General features: G+C 43.2%; 1 long non-coding RNA gene across 7 annotated transcripts in view; it reads left to right on the forward strand.

Moving 5' to 3' along the window:
- The window catches only part of LOC309643647, a 245,578-nt gene that overhangs the window by 70,048 nt on the left and 159,345 nt on the right, over nucleotides 1-16,185 (forward strand). For all 7 annotated transcript variants that reach the window (XR_014253928.1, XR_014253929.1, XR_014253930.1 and 4 more), the window contains one exon: nucleotides 12,849-12,975. This is a non-coding gene — a long non-coding RNA (uncharacterized lncRNA). The remainder of the gene's footprint in view (nucleotides 1-12,848; nucleotides 12,976-16,185) is intronic.

The following is a 16,185-nucleotide window of genomic DNA, read 5'->3' on the forward strand; positions in this document are numbered from 1 at the left end:
CGGCCCAGCTTTGCCCAGTTCCAGACTCTGTACGTGGGTGTACCGTGCAGGCTGCTTTGTTGCTTTTGGTGGCTCAGCATTGTGTCCATGAGATTCTTTCATCTTGTGCATATAGTTTTTTTAAAAATAATTTTTATAGTTTTACTACCTTTAAACAAAATGTGCTCCATTGCTGCAGAATATTCCTTCATAGGAGCGTGCATGGTTCATTTCTGCATCCGCCTGTGATGGCCTTCAGGTTCTTTCAGGTTTGGCTCCCGTGGCTGCGAGTCCATGTCCGTGTGTCCTGGTGCAGGGCTGGGGGGTTTGTGTTCAGCTGGGAGGAGCACTGTGGGTCTGTGTGCACGGACTTCGCTATCTGAGGCCCGATGGTTTCAGAAGTGGTTACATCCCCCGCTGCGTACCAGGCTTTCCATTGCTCCACGTCCTGCTGATATTTGATACTATATCTTTTATGTCTGCCATTCTGGTAGGTGTATGCACAGTATTTTTCTTATGGCTTTAATCCCTCGGTTGTTAGTGAAGTTGTGCATCTTGTGGTATTCATGGACTATTTCCTGTTGTTTTTTAAAAAGTTTTAAAAATTGCGGTCAAATACACATAACATAAAATTTACCATCTTAACCATTTTTAAGTGCACATTTCAGGGTCATGAAGTAATTCGCACTGTTGTACAACCCTGACCGCCATCCTCCTCCAGAACTTTTTCATCTTGCAAAACTGAAACAGTCCCCATTAAACACTCACCCCCCCCCCCCACCCCCGCCATTTTCCCTCCCTCAGTCCCAGCACCCACCATCCTGCTTTCTGTCTCTATGGTCCTGACGGCTCTGGGGGCCTTGTATGAGTGAATCAAGCACTGTTTGTCCTTTCGTGTCTGGCTTACATCACTGAGCATAATGCCCTCAAGGGTCATCCCTGCTGCAGCCTGCGTCAGAACTGCCTTCTGTTTAGGCCGAATAACCTTCCCGTGTATGGATGGACCGTGTTTTGCTTCTCCATTCATCTGTCAATGGACACATGTAACATCTACATTCATTTCTCATGTCTTAACGATATTTGTGGAATAACTTCAGAAAGTCCTATGAATCAAAAGTCATTTGCCAGTAACTTTTTATTTTGAAAAACATCAAAGCTAAGAAAAACGTAAGAACACATGTGAGCTTCACTTGTGTTCAGGAATTAAAGCTTTATGGTATTCACTTTATTCCCTGTGTGTGTGCTATGCGTGGCCAGGTGCCTGTTTGCATACATGTGCTGTGCAAGTGCATAGGTATGTGCACTGGCACACGTTAGTGTGTGCATGGGCGTATGCGTGCATGTGTGTTCATATGCTAGTGTGTGAATATATTTGTGCTGTGCACGTGCGTATGTTTGTGTGCTGTGCTTGCCTGTGCGCACACCTGTGTGTTTGCTGGAACCACTTGGAAGTTGGCTGCAGACTGAATTGTGCCCCAGATATGTCCGCACGCACCTGCTCTAACAATCCTGCGTAGCCACGTAAAGGTCACAGATCTCAGGGATTTAAATGGATGAAGCAGGATGTCCTGACACAGAGTCTCTCTTCCAATTACTGTCACTGTCTCAGTAACATCCTTCACACCTTCTTTAAACCCCATTCAGGGTCCAGTATAGACCCCCATTACTAATATACAGTCACCTGCCCCAGGTCCCCTAAAGCTACAATGTCACCGTTGGAGAGCCCGGCCAAGGCTGGGGGTGCCCCTCCTGTTGGCCTGGCCTCCAGGCCCTGCACTTGGCTCCTGTGTTCCCATCTCTCACCCAGGCCCCGACTTGGATGGGGCCGCCATTCCTCACAGGGTCCCATCGCCCAGTCAAGAGGGTTCATTCTCCCCAAACTCAGCATCAGGAGTGGGGAGGTGACAGCCCCCACTGGGTCTCCTTCATGTGAGACCCTGCGCTGTTGAAAGAGGAGGCGCCCTGCCCTCGGGGGGTGGGGGGCTGGGGGTTGACATGCGGCCCACGATGGGCAGGCGGGTCCCCGGGTGGGGCGAGCCCGTGTGCAAGGAGTTCCGCGGGGGTTCTCCTCTCCAACGGCTTCTGTGCCCCAACCTCTCCCCGTGCCTCCCCTCGAAGACAGCGCGGTGCCCGGTACAGTAGCCATGGGAGCCGTCAGCCACCGCCCCCTCTGCACGCACACACGCACACGCACGCACGCAGCACGCACTCATGCACGCACGCAGCACGTACGCTGCGGTGTAGGACCTGAGTGCAGGGCTCTCAGCGGCCCTGAGCGTCCCGCCCGGAATCAGCCAGCGGAACGGACAGACAGGCTCTCTCTGCCCGGACCGTGCAGGACTGTCCTGCCTGCGCTTCCAGTGCGGCCGCCTCCAGCTGGAAGCCTGGGAGGCTAGAATCAGGGCACTTCCTGTCTGTCCTTGTGGGAGACTGGACTGCTCTACAGGAAGCTCCGGGCTCACCCCTGGATTCGGACCATCACGTGGCCAGAGAAATTGGTAACAGTTTTGTTTTGCCTGTTGAAATGTTTAATGACAAGGATTTTGTTCAGTTTCCTGATAGAGACCCGGCCTGGCCTCAGTCCTGGGAGCTTCGGGGGGGGGGGGGGGGGACATGGGCACCTGGGTAGAGACCCGGCCAGGCCTCAGTACTGGAAAACTCCGTGCCCGCATCTGAATGTCAGTGCTTAGATGTCTGGGGTCTGGAGCTGAGGTGGGCTTCTCTGAGTAGCAGCGCTCTCCCCCGAGGGTGGTTACCTGACCCTCCCAGCGGTCTGTGCTATGGTCGGGGCTTTAGTCTTTACCCCGCGAGGTTCCCCTTCCCTGGGGCTCGTGGAGACTCCTCAGGTGGGCTACCTGGCAATAATCCCAATTACCAGCACGTGCATGGTGAGTAGGGAGGCAGGTTTAGCTCGTGAACTGATTGCAGGGTGCGCGGATCTGGGCTTAAGGCTGATGGGTAACAGCTGAGGCTGCTGCTGAGCTCTCCTTCCAGTCTACCGTCCCTACTCAGCGGCGTCCAGAGCTGCCCCTCGGCTTTCAGCCCTGCTGTCCTGTGAGTTTTCTCAACATGTAAGTGAGACGAGAAAGGACTGAGCATGCCAGCACCAGGGTCGTGTGTTCAACTCTAGTATGAAAGCTGTAAAAACAATTAAAATCACACAGAACCAAAGTGAGAAGAGGAGGACTCCTCTGGGACAAGTGTGGGGAAAGGAGACCCACCTGACACTTTTTCCCATCCCAGGAGGTCCCAGGGACCCAGCTTGTTTCCACATTGGGGGAGCCCCTGCAGAGCCATGGTGTCCTGACCAAGGGGACGTGTGACCCCAGGTGCAGGGTCTGGGGAGGTGAGGGCACCCTGGGACTGTGGACATGTGACCCAGGTGGAGGGGTCTGGGGAGGTGGGTCACCCTGGTGAGTGTGGATGTGTGGCCCCAGGTATAGGGTGCGGGGACTGTGTGGGTCTCACCATACCTGCATGGGTCAGGATCACATGGATGGGGAGACCGCATATGCGCTCTTTGCCTGCAGTGTGTCCTGTCCCCTTTGAGATTTCCAACCTCTGCATTAAGGGTGTTGCCCTGATTAACCTGTGGTTCCTTTTCTTCTCTTAATCTTGTCACAATCATATGAGGTCAGGCATGTTTGAGTGGGTTGCTGCTCTGTGTTCTGGTGAGTGACAACACTTGGTGGTATCATATTAATATCCTAGCATATCATATGTCTAATCTATGGGGGTCACCACTGCCTGGGTCCCCCTGGACAGAGGTCAGGTGAGCAAAGACTAGCCCCCCACTAAGAATGGTCTCCCACGTGCTCTGTGAGGGTACCGTGATGGCCCCTAAGGTAGGGGACTGTGTCTGGGCCTCCGACATTTGTGATGAAGGGGAGTCGAAATGGAATCTCAATTAACAAGACATTATTTTAAGAATTTATTTTAAGTGAGATAAAACACACGTCACATACCCTTTACCATCATCACCATTTTAAGTGCACGTTTCTGAGGCATCAGATATATTCACCTTCTCATGGAGCCATCACCGCCATCCCTAGAACTTTTCATCTTGCAAAACCAAAATTCCACAACCATAAAAGTCTCACTCCCCATTCCCTCCCACTGCCCCGGGCACCGATATCCACTTCAGTCCCTGAGTTGTCGACTCCAGGGCACCCACTGGAGTGGAATCCTGCAGTGTTTGCTGATGGGTCATTTTGGAAGAGCTGACTTTCAGTCTGAAGCTCTGCCTGTTTCCATCTGAAGAATCTGCATTTAAGGAGAGGGTGTATGAGGAAGGGAGTGTATGCGGGACAAAGGTGTCCGGGGTGCAGGTGAGCCAGGACCTGACCAGCTGCCTGTTGGGTCCTCTGGTCCCATCTCTTGGTCTGTGCCTCATCTGCATCATCACTGTCCCCGCTGGCACCGCTGGGGTGTTGTTGTCTGAGAGAGATTCCCCTGGTGCCCCTGCTCTCCTCCCCTCCTCCTGCTGATGGGGGAGGGAACTGCTTGCTGGGTGGTCTCTGCTCCTGAGGCAGGAAGGACCATGCAAGGCAGACCTGCAGAGTGTGGGGTGTGGTCCCAAGAGCATGGGGCCCACATAGGACACAGCACTGGGACCTCACAAGTGCTCTGGCTACCTCATCACTGACAGGGAATGTTCCCAAGATCTCACTCAGGAGGGCGTGGTGGGCGGCCTGGGACCCTAGAGGCCCCGTTCCTGCCCTGGAGCTCAGAGAGCATGTCCCCCATGGCCTCTGGATTCACCCCGTGTCTCCTCCATCTCCCTCGGTCCTGTCTGAACGCAGGAAAACGACCTCTACTGGGTATTGTCCACGATGTAGGCTTTGTCCTGTCAATGTTAGGATCCTTTAGTTTAGGAGTTCTGACATAGCCGCTGTTTTTTAGACCTAAAGAAGGAACAGCGCATGAGTGTAAAACATTTTCAGGTGAAACTAATATTCGATGACTAGCTCTATACGACTCGGTTGCTGACTTCTATTAGTGATAATTCTCCTGGTGTTAGATCTGATGTGGGAGCTGGCAGGCTCTCTGCACCCTGAGTGCCTGTTCTTTCACCAGAGACACGACTCTGAACCCAGAAATACCTAGCTTAAATCTTGGTCTTGCAGTTCTCAAGTTGCATGCCTTTGTGAGTGTTGGAATCTGGAAAATGGAGCTGGTGGTAGTGGACATGGAGCCTGTAAAACCAGTGGGATTTGGGTGGGAGGGCTGGTAACCGATACAAAGTATGTTCATGGGTTGACATCTGTCCCTACAGTAAAAGTATGATGGGCCCACAAGACAAATCCTAAAAAGCCTGTGAACATGACTCATACTATTCCCATAGAGCTGAAAGGCTCTTTTTGTCCTAAATAGTATGCAATGATATGTGAAATTATTCCAAGCCCTGGTAGGCTACAAATACAGACTTGAGGGTGACCAAAGAATCAAAATAGGTGTTAGTATAGGACCGGGTCTCCTCCTGCAGGGTTAAAGAAAGTAGTGTTTAGATTTCTATTTGTTAACAGTGTGGCAATTCTGGCTGCTTGGACTGAGAGTGGTAATTATAGTAATACGGCTACAGTTGGGGCAGATCAAACAAATACTGGTGTTTGGTATTGGGACATGACTGCTGGTTTTATATGAAAGCTTGTAGTAATAAAAGTAATAACACCAAGAATAGAAGACACACCTGCTAAATGTAAGGAGAAAATGGTTAGGTCGACAGAGGCTCCTTCGTGGGCCAGATTGCAGGCTAGAGCTGAATATACGGTTCCACTTGTACCAGAACCAGCTTCTACTATTGGTGATACGAGCAGGAGTAAGAATGATGGGGGAAGTAGTCAAAAGTTTATATGATTTATTTGGGGAAGAGCTCTATCAGGTGCCCCAGTTATTAGTGGCACAAGTCAGTATTCAAACCCTGCAATCATAATGGGTACAACCAAGTCTGTAACATAGTCGTAACAGAACTTGCACTTGTAATAAAGAAAGAAAATTATCACATTGCAGGGACTGTATGACTGCGTTACGGGTTTGGGCATCTCCGGGTAGCTCTCCAGGTTAGCAGAGCTCAGCTGAGATTAACAGACTGAAGGTGGTGCGTGCTACCCCAGCTCAAGCACCAGAGAGTAAATATAAAACGCGATATCTTTTGTGATTTGTTGAAAATAATCCGCTGTTTATGAACAGAGGTAAAATGACTGAGCTAGCTTTAGACTGTAGATCTAAAGACAGAGATTGAGCCCTCTTTTTGCCAAACCCTGTGGTGAATCAACAAATTGAATTGTAACTTCAGAGAAGCAGCTTCAACTCAGCCGGTGCTTTTCCTGCCTTTTTTTTTCCTTGATGGCAGAAGTAGATTGAAGCCAGTTGACTAGAGGATTTGCCTGTTAACTAAAATTTCCTGGGGTGGGAGCTCATCAATCTAGTAAAGATTTGTCTTAATTAGAATGTTTGATTTGCATTCAATTGATGTAGGATAGTCTTGTAATCCTTAATTCTATGCATTAATTAAACTATACATCTCAGGGCTTTGAAAGCTCTTGGTCTAAGCTACCCTAAATTCTTAGTCTGGCACTGATAGAATGGGTGTTAAGGGTAGTAATCGTGTGGCTATTATGATTAGTAATGATTAGAAGGTTGTTTTGTATGTTCAAATGATTTTATGTTTTTGTTGTTTATTGAAGGGAATATAGTTAGTGATGTGTAGTATGTTAGCTGCAAGTAGAAACATGCTGAGTACTGCTTTGATGGCTGTTAGTCTTGGTAGAGTGATGTTATTTGTGTTATCTCTTGGATAATTATTCATTTGGGTAAAAACCCTGATAGTGGTCGGTGATGTCCTAATGATACTATAATGGTGAGGAAAAGGATTGTGATGGGAGGTGTTTTATCTCATGTGTGTGATAATGATACTCTTTTAGTACATGATCTGGGCATAAATAAGAAGAAGATAGTGTTGTTATGATATAAATTAGTATGTTTAGGATTGTTATAATCTGAATATACATTATAATAGCTGTTATTCATCCTATATGGGCAATTGATGAGGAGGGTGTAATTTTTTCCAGGTGAGTATTGCGAAGTCTGCCTCAGCCTCCAGCTATGATTTATAATATCACTATGATTAATAGTATATTTAGGTTGATGGATGGTGACATGTGGTATAAAACTGATAGGGGTGCAATTTTGTCACGTTAATAGCATCAGGCCTGCTGTTCATGGAATGCCTTGTGTTACTTCAGACACTCAGAAGTGAAATGGGGAAAGTCCTACTTTTGTGACAAGGGCGATTGTCATGAGGGTGGATGCTGCTGGATTAAAGATTTTTGTTATTCATTGTGTTCTTTGACCAGAGTATATTAGATTAACAATAATAGCCTTTATAAGTAGTATTGATGTGGTGGATTGTTTTAGGAAATATTTGTTGGATGCTTCTATAACTTATGGGTTCATATTTTTATTAGAATGGGGATACCATTAACCAGTGTGAGCTTGTTACTAAAATTATGTTTCCTGAGATAATGGTCCATAGAATGATAGTAAAAACAATAGGGTTAATTAGTATTGGAAGGATATACAACAATATTTTGGAGGTATGGGCCTGATAGCTTACTTAGAGAACCTTACTATAGCATGTGGTGTAATGTGGTGGCATGGAGAACGTACAATTCTCAGGAGTAAGTTCAGTTCCAGGAATACAAGCGTTTAAACCTCTATCATTTTCTCTGTCAAAGTAACTCTTTTGTCAGACATATTTCTTAAGTTTGTGGTGGGATGCCTGATGTGATGACAGGTAATGTGATTAGCCCTCTGATATACATAGGGCTAATGTTAGTAGTGAAAATTTTTTAATAAGAGATGTATAAGTTGATCATATCAAAATTGTGCGTAGGATGCTTGAATTCATAGAAAGGAGATTGTTAGATGTGTTTTAATGATGACATGGGCTGTATATAATTCTGGCATAAAGGGGTTGTGAAATGCTCCTAAAAATAGATTGCTGTGAAAATGTTTATTATAATGATATTGACATATTCTCGAGGAAGAACAGGGCGAATGGGCCTGCTACATTTTCTACATAGAAGCCAAATACAATTCTACTTCTGTTAAATCAACTGGGGCTCTGTTAGATTTCTGCTAGTATAGAGATAATCAAATTTTGGGTAGGGGTCAGGAGAAAATTAGGCATACGTGTTCTTGTGCAGTAATTACTGTTGGAAGTGTAAATGATCCATTTATCAGCAGGACTGATAAGAGAGTAACTGCTAATGTTACTTCATATGCGATTGTCTGTGCTACTACCCATAGATCTCCAATGAGTATTTTGAATGTGAAGCTCATCCAGATCAGAGGATAGAATAAAAGGCTATGCTTGATATGGCTAATATAAATAGTATGCCTACATTTATATTAATTAGTGGATAACATATGGGAAGAGGAATTCATGTAGTGAGAGCCAGGGTTAAGGTTAGCACTGGTGCAATAATAGATAAATTGATGATGTTGATGGTCATAGTGGTTCTTTAATAAATAATTGACTGCATCAGCAATGGGTTGTAATAATCCACAGGGACTGATGATATTTGGCCCTTTCTGGATTTGTATATAGCCTAGGATTTTCCATTCAGTTAATATGAGGAATGCTATGGTGAGTAAAATTGTGTAATTTGTGAAAAAATGTAGATTATAAACATATTCTTAGGAAGAGGACTTGAACCACTGCAGATAAATGTTTCAGTTTTACATAATGACTGGGCTCTGCCACCCTAACAAACCCTGTTCTACAGTAGGGTATGTATAAATTAATTGAATGCAGATTATATCATCATTAGTTTGAAGACATTCTGTATAGTAAGCCGTATTTCTCTTGTCTTTTCATACTGGGAGAAATCTACATATAATAGACAGAAACCAACTGGGATGACTCCAGTCTGAGCTCAGATCAGGTAGGACTTTAATCGTTGAACAACAGACCATTAATAGCAGTCACACCATTGAAATGTCCTGATCTAGCATCAAGTCATAACCCCTATTGTTGATATGAACTCTAGAATACAATTACACTGTTATCTCTAGTATAACTTGTTCCATTGATCAGTGTTTTAAAACAATAGGTGATAAAGCATTTTGATTAGTTGGTCTAAATTTTAATCACTGAGGTGGTTTTATTCTCCAAGGTCATCCCAACCAAAATTGTTAATTCATTGAAAGCTACATTGTCCCTTAGAGTTCAGTGGTTTACTTTTTTTTTTTGATTAATTAATTAATTAAAGCTCCATTGGGTCTTCTCTTCTTATATTATTCCTGCCTCTTCACGGGAAGGTCAATTTCACTGATTAACAGAGACAGTAAAACACTGATTTGACCAGTCATACAAGTCCTGTGTTCTGTATATATCTGTTATGTTTACTTATCTGAAGTGTCATTCAGGTCAGTGTTTTCTCATTAATTTACTGTCTGGATGATCTATTCAATGTTTACAAGTGGGGTATTGAAGTGCTTTACTATTACTTTATTGCTTTTTCTCCAGTTTATATTTGCTTTAATAATTTACATACTCTGGTATTGGGTCCATGTATATTTACACTTAAAATTGTCTCTTGATAATTTGACCCCTTTACCACTGTGTATTAACATACTTTGTCTCTTGTGACTGATTTTGATTGAAAATATATATTATCAGATACAAGTATAGTTACTCCTGCTCTCTTTCGGCTGCCATTTCATGGAATATCTTTTTACATCCTCTCACTTTAACCTATATATGTCCCTAAAATTAAAGTGAGCCTCTTGTTGACAGCATATTGTAGGTTCTTTTTAAAAATTAATTCAACCATTTTGTGTTATTTAATTTGAGAATTTAGTCCGTTAAAGTTTAACTTCATCGTTGATAAGGACTGAAAATTACCCTTTCATTGTTTTCTGTTTTTTTACTGCTGTTGTTGTAGTTACTTTGTATTTTTTTAGTGTTGTGTGAATTCATTCTTTGCCTTCTCTGTAACTACAATAGATTAACATTCTTGGTGCTGAAAAAAATAAAAACACAATTCAAGTGATAGGGTTTGAAAAGTGTTCACAGTGGGAAGGAAACCACTGTAACAATATAGACAGAACCCTTTGGAAGGATTCATCATCTTTGTACTTTTGCTGTTTCAGAGTCTGTAGTAGAGATTATTAGTGTGCTACATGATGTTCTCCCCCACCTGACAAGTTCTAAATGGACTGTCTTATTAGGGAGAAGCGCATGGAAAGAAGGTTAGTGAGTCAAAGTCCCCTGCCCTCTGTCAGCTGTGGGTGTAAAAGGATTTAGCTGATGCCTTCATTCTTTTTTTTTTTTTTTAATAAATTAATTTAATTAATTTATTTATTTTTGGCTGCGTTGGGTCTTCGTTGCTGCACACAGGCTTTCTCTAGTTGTGGCGAGGGGGGGCTACTCTTCGTTGCTTTGCACGGGCTTCTCATTGCAGTGGCTTCTCTTGTTGCGGAGCATGGGCTCTAGGCATGCAGGCTTCAGTAGTTGTGTCACATGGACTCAGTAGTTGTGGCTCGCGGGCTCTAGAGCGCAGGCTCAGTAGTTGTGGCACACGGGCTTAGTAGCTCTGCGGCATGTGGGATCTTCCCGGAGCAGGACTCGAACGCATGTCCCCTGCATTGGCAGGCAGATTCTTAACCACTACACCACCAGTGAAGCCCCTCCTTAATATATTTTGAATTAATATTTCTTTCTGGTGTGAGGAAATGTTCTAAATTAATTATTTTACATGTAGCTGTCCAGTATTCCCAGCACCACTTATTGAAGAGACTGTCTTTCCTCCATTGTATATTCTTGCCTCCTTTGTAGTAGATTTATTCACCATAAGTGTGTGGGTTTTTTTCTGGGGTCTCTCTTCTATTCCATTGATCTGTGTGTCTGGTTTTGTGATTATTATAGCTTTGTAGTCAGGGAACGTGCTCTCTCCAGCTTTGGTCTTTTTTCTCAGGATTGCATTTGCAATGTGGGTATTTTGTGGTTCTGTATTTATTTTGGGATTATTTCTTCTGTTTGTGAACAATGCCATGGGTATTTTGATAGGGATTTCTTTAAATCTGTGGATTGCTTTGAGTAATATGGTTATTTTAAAAAGATTTATTCTTCCGATCCAGGATCATGGGGTATCTTTTCATTTATTTGTGTCATCTTCAATTTCCTTCATCAGTGTCTTACACTTTTCAGGATAGAAGTCCTTCATCTCTGTGGTTAAATTTATTCCTAGGTATTTTATTATTTTTGATACAATCATAAATTTTTTTCTTAACTTCTCTGTTAGTTTATTAGTGCAGAGAAAAATAACACATTTCCGTATATTAATTTTGTATACTTCAATGAAAATAAAATTAACAAATGGGACCTCATTAAACTTAAAAGCTTTTGCACAGCAGAGGAAACCATAAACAAGATGAAAGGATAATCCTCAGAATGGGAGAAAATATTTGCAAATGAAGCAACTGGCAAAGGATTAATCCCCAAAATATACAAACAGCTCATGCAGCTCAATATCAAAAAAACAACCCAATAAAAAAGTGAGCAGAAGACCTAAATAGACATTTCTCCAAAGAATACATACAGATGGCCAACAAACACATGAAAAGATGCTCAACATCACTAATTATTAGAGAAATGCAAATCAAAACTACAATGAGGTATCACCTCTCACCCATCAGAATGGCCATCATTAAAAAATCTAGAAACAATAAATGCTGGAGAGGGTGTGGAGAAAAGGGAACCCTCTTGCACTGTTGGTGGGAATGTAAATTGATACAGCCACTATGGAGAACAGTATGGAGGTTCCTTAAAAAACTGAAAGTAGAACTACCATATGACCCAGCAATCCCACTACTGGGCATATACCCTGAGAAAACCATAATTCAAAAAGACACATGCACCCCGATGTTCATTGCAGCACTATTTACAATAGCCAGGACATGGAACCAACCTAAGTGTCCATTGACAGATGAATGGATAAAGAAGATGTGGTACATATATACAATGGAATATTCCTCAGCCATAAAAAAGGAATGAAATTGGGTCATTTGTAGAGACATGGATGGACCTAGAGAATGTCATACAGAGTGAAGTTAAGTCAGAAAGAGAAAAACAAATATCATATATTGACATATATATGTGGAATCTAGAAAAATGTTATAATCTTATTTGCAAAACAAATAGAGACACAGACGTAGAGAACAAACATATGGACACCAAGGGAGGGAAGGGGGGGTGGAAAGAATTGGGAGATTGGGATTGACATATATACACTAATGATACTATGTATAAAATACATAACTAATGAGAACCTACTGTATAGCACAGGGAACTCTATTTGGTGCTCTGTGGTGACTTAAATGGGAAGGAAATCCAACAAATAGGGGATATACGTATATGTATAGCTGATTCACTTTGCTGTACAGAAGAACTAACACAACATTATAAAGCAACTATACTCCAATAAAAATTAATGAAAAAAAGAAAAAAATATGTATACTTCAAATTTACTGAGTTTATTTATGCTAATAATTTGTTGGTGAGATCTTTAGGGTTTTCTCCACATATTATCATGTTATCTGCAAACAGTGACAGTTTTACTTCCTTTACAAATTAGATCCTATTATGTATTTTTATTGTTTTTTTGCTGTGGCTAGAACTGCTAATACTGTGTTGAATAGAAGTGGTGAGAGTGGGCATCCTTGTCTTGTTCCTGTGCTTAGAGGAAATGCTTTCAGCTTTTCACTGTTAAGTATGATGTTAGGTCTGCTTTTGTCATTTATACCCTTTATTTTATGTATGTATGTATGTATGTATTTATTTATTTATATATTTATTTATTTAGGCCATACCACGCAGCATGCGGGATCCTAGTTCCCTGACCACGGATTGAACCAGCACCCCCTGCAGTGGAATTGCGAATTTCTAACCACTGGGCTGCCAGGGAAGTCCCTGTCCTTCATTATAAAAAGGTATGTTACCTCTATATTCACTTTGTTGAGAGGTTTTTGTTTTTAATTTTTAAAATTTATTTTTGACTGCATTGGGTCTTTGTTGCTGCATGTGAGCTTTCTCTAGTTGCGGCGAGTGGGGGCTACTCTTCGTTGTGGTGCATGGGCTTCTTATTGTGGTGGCTTCTCTTGTTGTGGAGCATGGACTCTAGGCGTGCGGGCTTCAGTAGTTGCAGCGTGCGAGCTCAGTAATTGCAGCATGCAGGCCCTAGAGCACGCAAGCTTCAGTAGTTGTGGCATGTGGGCTCAGTAGTTGTGGTGCATGGGCTCTAGGGCATTTGGGCTTCAGTAGTTGTGGCACATGGGCTCAGTAGTTGTGGCTTGCGGGCTGTAGAGCGCAGGCTCAGTAGTTGTGGTGCATGGGCTTAGTTGCTCCGCGGCATGTGGGATCTTCCCAGACCAGGGCTCGAACCCGTGTCCCCTGCATTGACAGATGGATTCTTAGCCACTGCGCCACCAGGGAAGTCTCAAGAGTTTTTATCACAATTCAAATGTTGAATTTTGTTGAATTTCGCCAAATGCTTTTGCTGGAGGTATGAATATGATCATATGTTTTATCCTTTGTTCTGCTAATCTGGTGTGTCACTTAATTGATGTGCATATACTGAATCCTTCCTGCATTGCTGAGATAATCCCATTTGATCGTGGGGTATGGTTCTTTCGATGTGTTGTTGAATTCAGTTTACTAATATTTCGTTGAGGATTTTTGCATCTGTGTTCATCAGGGATATTGGCCTTTAATTTACCTTTTTTGGTGCGTGTTTATCTGGTTTTCACATATGGCTGGTGCTGGCCTCAGAGAGTAAGTTTGAAAGCATTTCTTCTTCAATGTTTTGGGATAGATTGAGAAGGATAGACGTTAACTTTCCTTTAAATGTTTGGTAGAATTTGTTAGTGAAGCCACCTGGTCCTGGACTTTTCTTTATTGGGAGTTTTTTGATTACTAATTGTTTTATTTCTAGTAATTGATGTGTTTAGATTTTTTTATTTATCACTAACTCAGTCTTGGAAGATTTATGTTTTTAGGAATTTATCCACTTCTTCTAGGTTGTCCAGTTTGTTGGTGTATAATTGTTTGTAGTAATCTCTTATGACACTTCGTATTTCTGTGGTGTCTGTTGTAACTTCATCGCTTTCATTTCTGATTTATTTGGGCCCTCTCTTTTTAAAAAAACATACTACTTTTGTCTTTTATTCTTTACAGAAGCTTAATAAGCATTTGATCTACTACCCTTACTGTATGTATACTTTTTCCAGTGAGATTTTTACTTTTGTGTGTTTTTCTTGTTACTATCAATAATTAGTGAGACTTCTTTTAAGTTTAAGTAAATTGCTTCAACATTGCTTATAAGGCTGCTTTATTAGTGATGAACTCGTTTAGCTTTCCTAGTCTGGGAAACTCCTGATCTCTCCTTCAATTCTGAATTGTAATCTTGCTGGTAGAGTATTCTTGTTGTAGGTTTTTTCCTTTTAGCCCATTGAATATATTCTGTCATTCCTTCCTGGTCTGCAAAGTCTGTTGAAAAGTCAGCTGAGAGTCTCATGGGACTACCTTGAACATAACTAGATGCTTTTATCTCACTGCTTCTGTGATCCCTCTTTATCTTTAATTTTTTTGACACTTAAACTATAATCTGTCTTGGTGTGGACCTGTTTGTCTTCATCTTGTTTGGGACTCTGTGTTTCCTGGACCTGGATGTCTTTTTCCTTCCCCAGGTTAGGAAAGTTATCAGTTATTATATCTTCTAATAAGTTCTCTGCCCCTTTCTCTCTTCTCCTATTTCTGGGACCCTTTTAATGCTCATGTTAATATTCTTGATGTTGTCTCAGAGGTCTCTTTGCCTATAGTCTTAATTCTTTTATCTTCTTGCTCTTCAGCTTGGTTGATTTTCACTACTCTGTTTTCCATTTCACTGATCTGTTCTTCTTTTTTAAAAAATAAATATTTATTTATTTATTTTTGGCTGCGTTGGGTCTTTGTTGCTGTGCACAGGCTTTCTCCAGTTGTGGCGAGCGGGGGCTACTTTTCGTTGTGGTACATGGGCTTCTCATTGCAGTGGCTTCTCTTGTTGAGGAGCATGGGCTCTAGGTGCGCGGACTTCAGTAGTTGTGGCTCGCGGGCTCAGTAGTTGTGGCACGTGGGCTCAGTAGTTGTGGCTCGTGGGCTCTAGAGTGAAGGCTCAGTAGTTGTGGCACACAGGCTTAGTTGCTCTGTGGCATGTGGGATCTTCCTAGACCAGGGCTCGAACCTGTGTCCCCTGCATTGGCAGGTGGATTCTTAACCACTGTCCCACCAGGGAAGTCCTGATCTTTTCTTCTGTATCGTATACTCTAATGTTGCTTCCCTCTAGTTTGTGTGAGTGTGTGTGTGTGTGTGTGTGTGTGTGTGTGTGTGTGTGTGTTTTAACCTCAGTTATTTTATTTTTCAGCTGTTTGGTTCTTTCTGATATTTTATTACTTTTTGTTGAAATTCTCACTATGTCCATCTATTCTTCTCCTGACTTGGGTGAGATTCTTTATAATAATTACCTTGAACACTTTTTTTTTCCGGATAGAATCCTTATTTCTGTTTCCTCTAGTTCTTTTTCTGACCTTGTGTCTTGTTACTTCATTTGTAACATGTTCCTCTCTTTCCTTAGTTTCCTAGTTCTCTGTGCATTTCTCTTCTTCAGGTTCAGGTTGTTGCATTCCCGGGTCTCGGAGAAGTGGCCTCGTATAGGAGATGAGTGATAGGGCCCAGCAGCACGTTCTCCGCCGGCCAGCAGAGCCGCATGCTCCAGGGCTGCACACACCTTTCTCTTACGGCAGGGCCAACTGCTGTGCACAAGCTGGTAGGCGGTGTTGGACCCTGGCCTAAACGGCTGTGAGGCCCTACAGTATGGAATTGCTGTGGTGTGCTGGCAGCCAAGGCAGCCCTCCGTTGTGGGCGGCTGTGTGGTGCTCTGGGCGCACAGGCGGACAGGGTAGGCCCCCAGCGTGTCTGGTCATGAGGCCTCGTGGTGCGGGAGTGCTGTGGGCATGGTGGTGGGTGGGGCAGGCCTCTGATTCTAATTAGTTCCAGGGAAGCCTCTGAAATGTTGCTTGCCAGTGTCTCAGTTCCTCGCGGGAGTCCCAGCTGCCTCTTGCCTTTCCAAGAAGCTCTGCGAGATTAGCAAGTGGGTCTGGCCCAGG

This window comes from Balaenoptera physalus (assembly GCF_965194825.1).
Source record: "Balaenoptera physalus genome assembly, chromosome: 15".
Lineage (NCBI taxonomy): Eukaryota > Metazoa > Chordata > Mammalia > Artiodactyla > Balaenopteridae > Balaenoptera > Balaenoptera physalus.